This window comes from Schistocerca gregaria, chromosome X, assembly GCF_023897955.1.
Source record: "Schistocerca gregaria isolate iqSchGreg1 chromosome X, iqSchGreg1.2, whole genome shotgun sequence".
Classification (NCBI taxonomy): domain Eukaryota; kingdom Metazoa; phylum Arthropoda; class Insecta; order Orthoptera; family Acrididae; genus Schistocerca; species Schistocerca gregaria.
Window position 1 is genome coordinate 555,664,058 of NC_064931.1, and position 6,052 is coordinate 555,670,109.

Here is a 6,052-nt window from a genome sequence, read left to right on the forward strand (position 1 = left end):
TGGTTATCCCACACACCTTGACTGCGAATCTGTAGGTCAGTCTGGTCATTCGACCTGTTGTACTGCCATTCGTGAACACCATTGCAGGGGCGTTTTCCAACAGGATAACGCTAGCCCACTTATCGCTGTTGTATTCCAACATGCTCTACAGAGTGTGAACATGTTGCCTTGGCCAGCTCGCTCACTGTCTCCAATCTAGGACGTATGTGACAGCATTGGACGACAACTGCAGCGTCATTCACAAGCAGCACTAACCGTCTTTGTATTGACTGACCAGGTACAACAGTCATGGAACTCCATCCCACTAACTGACATCCGACACCTGTGCGACACAATGCAACCACGTTTGCATGAGTGCATTCAACATTTTAGCGGTGACGTCGATATTTAATGTATCAGCATTTCACATTTGCATTAGTTTTTCTCACGCTCACATTGACCTGTGAACTTGTAACGTCAATCGCTTCAGGATGTTATCTAGAAAATTCCGGAAATATCGTTACTCTACGTTAATAACTTCTTGGTGATCGGATATTTATTCCGTTAATGTAAATAGTGTAATCTCATAAAAATATTTAGCTTGTATTTTTATTTCTGTCCACCCCAAAAAAATATACCTATATAATTTGGCATGTTTTACTAGTAATGAAATAGACCTAGACACAATGAGAAAACGGATACTTGAACAAATAACTACTTTGGAAATGTCTTAATTGATAATTATTATTATGTACGTTCACCAGTGTTGATTTTCACAGTTTCTTTGATGACACAAGAAACAGCGAACTTCTTGCCTGTATTTTCACTGAGATTTCTTGTTTTAATACACAGGTAAAACATTCACAGAAGTCGTTAAATCACTTCCTGCGGAAATTTTTGGATAATAAATTTAGTTTATTAACGTCTTTATGTACCTACCTACAATCTTTTTTTCCTCGACAGTTTTCGAGTTTCTGCGATTAATTCTAGAACATGTAGTAGATCAACATGATTGGCGTTGTCACGTACCTTCTCATAATCGGATCTTTTGCATTTTCTTTAATTACTTTTTGAATATTACGAAGCTTCGTCCTTTACGTTATTTTCTTGATCAAGGCGCCAACCAATAATAACATTACTTATACGCAGTAATAATAATAACAAGTTTTTCTACACAAAATCTCGTGGGGAGTATGTCAGTCATTGTCAGTTATGGCATTATTATCATGCAGTGAACTTCGAATTCTCACCTGAGGGTATACGAAAAAGTAGGAAACAGTACGATGTCCTGTAGTAAATTTTGTACCACATCAAGTGAGATATTCGGCACACACACACGCGATGTAGCGTAAATTTTGCGTTTAGGCTATCTATGATCTTAAAATTTTCCACTTTTGAGTTACTAATGTTTGTTACATGACATTAGATTACTTTAACAGTTATTTTATTCATCATGAAAACGACATTTCGTGTTGTTGTGGAACGTGTCCGTTTAATGTAAGGTTTCTTCACATGATGCTTATTTTTTTATTTTTTTTAATTTTTTTTTTTTACGATTAGTACTTCATACCGAAAAATTCATCTGTTGAGTAGAAGTAGTAGTTGTCAGTGAGACATTTGAATTTTATTTTAAAATGCTGACTGTCTTTGTGTTCGACTTTTAATGCTATTTGGTAAATGACCAAAGACTTTTGTGGGAGCATAATTCACCTCTTTCTGTGGGAAAGTCAGATTTAACCCAGAATAGTAAAGATCATCCTTTTTTTCTTGTGTTGTGACTACCGGTAGTCACTTTTCTATTATTTTTGGACTGAGATGGGTTAATAATAACAAGTTTTATAAGCGGATATATGTATTGTGAAGGTACTGTGAATACCCTAGTTCCTTAAACAAATACGTGCAAGTTGATCTTGGGTGGGCTCCACCTATTATTCTGATTACAATCATTTGTGTAATGAATACTTTTTCTCTTAGTGATGAATTACTCAAAAAAATGTTTCCCTATGAACGCAGTGAATGAAAATAGGCATAGTAGGATAATTTACTGATAAGTTTATCACCAAAGTTTGCAATAACACAAATATCACAAGTAGCTGAACTCAAACGTTTCAGCAGTTCTTCAATGTGTTTCTTCCAATTCAATTTCTCTTCGATGCACGCACCCAGAAATCTTTAATATTCTGACTTAGAAATAGATTTCTGTTCAAAATCTATATTTATCAGTGATGTTATGCCTTTTGTACAGAACTGTATATACGGTGTTTTCTCAAAATTTAGTCTGAGTCCATTGGAACAGAACAACTTAATAATTTTCTGAAAGACATCATTTACAATTTCCTCAGCGAATTCTTGTTTGTTGGATATTATTAGTATACCTGTATCAGTAGTAAAAAGAACTAGCTTTGCATCTTCATGAATATAGAGTGGCAATTCATTAATACATAATAATAACAACAAGGGACCCAAGACTGAACCCTGTCGGAGACCATTCTAGATACCTGAGGACTCTGACTGAGGACTCTGCTGATTTTTGGAGACTATCTGTACTGTTAATTTCGACCTTCTTCATTCTCTCTATTAAATATAAATTAAACCACTTGTGCACTGTCCCACTCATACCATAGTACTTAAGCTTATCCAGAAGAATTTCATGATTCACACAGTCAGAAACCTTAGAGATTTCACAAAAAGTTCCAATGGGTGATGTTCGGTTAGTCAGAGCATTTAATATTTGATCAGTGGTAGCATATGTAGCATTTTCTGTTGAAAAGCCATTTTGAAAGATAAATTGAAATTTTGCTAGTACTTCATTTTTTCAAATATGTGAAGTTACTCATAAGTAAATTACTTTTTCAAGCATTTCAGAGAAAGCTGCCAAAAGTGAGACTGGGCTGTAGTTGTTAGCATCAAACCTATCCCTGCATTTTATGCAATGGTTTAATAATAGCATATTTTAGTCTATCTAGAACAATGCGCTGTTTCAGTGAGCTGCTACATATGCGGCTGAGAATTCTGCTTGTCTGTTGGGAACATGCTTTCAGTACTATGTTAGAAATGCCGTCAATACCATGCGACCCTTTACTTTTGAGTGAATTTATTAATTTCCTAATTTCAGTAGGAGAGGTGTGATGAATTTCAGTTTCATCAAACTGCATAAGCATTACCTCTTCCGTATACAGCCTTGCCATTTCTAATGAACAGCTGAATTCTATTTTCTCTACAGCACTTAAAATAATTATTTAAATGTTTTCTACTTCTGACTTTTTGTTAAGAAACTTTTCACTGAGTTTTATAGAAATATAGTTTTCTTGTGCTTTCGGTTTCTCTGTTTCCCTTTTAACAATATTCCAAATTGTTTTAATTTTATTATCAGAGGTGTTACTGCCAGACATAATGCGCATACTTCTGGATTTTTAATTACTTTTCTTATTAGAGGACAGTAATTTTTATAATATTTGACTGTTTTTGGGTTATTACTCCTTCTAGCTATAAGATATATTTCCCTTTTTGTTTACAAGATATTTTTATCCTGTTAGTAAGCCATGACCTTTTAGATGTTTCCTTACAATTATGCTTCATTGTTTTCTTATGGAAACTGTTTTCAAATGTACTCACAAAGGTATCATGAAGTGGATTAAATTGTAATTAGCATCAGGTTTCCTGAACACCTCATCCCACTGTAACTCTTGAAAGCTTCTCCTAAAATTTGTAATTTTTAAATCGTTAACTGAACGCACTATTTTGGAGAACTGTTTTCCATTTCTGTGTGGAGCTATGTCATATACTGTAACTAGTTATAGATCATGATCTCCAGAAGTGTACTGCTTTCCAGTTAACAGCAGAAGTGTTAATATCATAAATGAATTCATGTTAAATTCACGGTTTTTGTTTAGAATGAACTTACTATGATAGCATCCCAGTATTTCATTCATTAATGGTAGCTAAGTGCAGCCTATCAGAAGCCACATATTATTAGTTTACAGCACAATAGCGGTGCCGACCTCGAGTGGCATCATTAGAACTGCAACACGATGCATGTAGGAGACGAAATGTCGAAATGTGTGTGAATTTCTAAGGGATCAAACTGCTTAGGTCATCGGTCCCTGGACTTACACACTACTTAAGGCAACTTAAACTAACTTATGCTAAGAACAACGCACACACCCATGCCCGAATGAGGACTCGAAACTCCGGCGGGAGTGGCCGCGTAGTCAGTCACACGACGCCTCAAACCGCGCGGCAATAGGAGACTGTCTAAATGCTTATACAAGTGGATAATTCATAGACGAATTAATCTCACCTTGCGTCCCTCAGTGAAATGATTCTGTCCAGTGTATCTCTACGGCACCACGGTCACTGCTCACGGCTGCTAATTAACAATGTTATGGAGTACGGATGTTGCACAGTATCCTTCGGAAGTTACGCGACTGTTCAACATTAGCCCGAATGTTATCAGGGCAAAAACGAGAGCAGGTCGTTTGCAAAGGTCCGATCGGTTCCGAAATAGAAATCACACTGGAAGTTCGATAACGCTTTACACAGATGTGTTGGGCGTGTATCTAGAATGCTCTCTAGTATGTCCGTTTCCGAAATAGAAATCACACTGGAAGTCCGATAACGCTTTACACAGATGTGTTGGGCGTGTATCTAGAATGCTCTCTAGTATGTCCGTTTCCGAAATAGAAATCACACTGGAAGTCCGATAACGCTTTACACAGATGTGTTGGGCGTGTATCTAGAATGCTCTCTAGTATGTCCGTTTCCGAAATAGAAATCACACTGGAAATAAGATAACGCTTTACACAGATGTGTTGGGCGTGTATCTAGAATGCTCTCTAGTATGTCCGTTTCCGAAATAGAAATCACACTGGAAGTCCGATAACGCTTTACACAGATGTGTTGGGCGTGTATCTAGAATGCTCTCTAGTATGTCCGTTTCCGAAATAGAAATCACACTGGAAGTCCGATAACGCTTTACACAGATGTGTTGGGCGTGTATCTAGAATGCTCTCTAGTATGTCCGTTTCCGAAATAGAAATCACACTGGAAGTCCGATAACGCTTTACACAGATGTGTTGGGCGTGTATCTAGAATGCTCTCTAGTATGTCCGTTTCCGAAATAGAAATCACACTGGAAGTCCGATAACGCTTTACACAGATGTGTTGGGCGTGTATCTAGAATGCTCTCTAGTATGTCCGTTTCCGAAATAGAAATCACACTGGAAGTCCGATAGCGCTTTACACAGATGTGTTGGGCGTGTATCTAGAATGCTCTCTAGTATGTCCGTCGAGCTCGTGACATTGTTTTTTTCAGTTCTGAAAGCACAGTAAGCACGTAAAGATGCCCTAGGAAATAATTTCTCCCGCCAAGTATGCGTGCCTACTGAGAGATCTCAACTGATTTCATGCAGCTCACATAAGGTAACTGTCATGCATTTCCTCTTTCGCCACAATTCACACTGACGGGGCAATGAACACGCTACTGCAGAGATTTCTACGGGAAGTCTTTGATCAGCCACCATATAGCCGGAACTTGACTCTCTCTGAGTTTCACGTCTGCTCGCATGAAGCGCTGACTGTGAAGAAAACAGTTTGATACAGACAGCGAGCTGCAGACCGGCGTAGAGAACTGGTAGAAAGCACAGGCAGCTGCCTTCTTTGTCCAGGGTATTGGGAAGCTGGTGCAACGCTACGACAAATGTCTAAGTGGGAGGGCGACTTATAGAGAAATAGCTAGAAGGTTTAGCTAACTGTTGCAAATAAAACATTTTTGATTCTCTGGTGGTTTCCATTTCGCGACCGATCGGACCTTAATAAACGAATAGCCCTCTCATGTTGTGGTCTTCAATCAGAACACTGGTTTGAGGCAGCTACTCACGCTACTCTATCTTGTGCAAGCCTTTTCATTCCTTAATAACTACTGAATTGCTGCAACCTATATCCATTTGTATCTGTTTACTATAGTTATTCCCCCATGAACCATGGGTCTTGCCGTTGGTGGGGTGGCTAGAGTGCCTCAGCGAAACGTATAGCTGTAGAGAAGGTGTAACCAGAACGAAGGGGATCTGTTGAG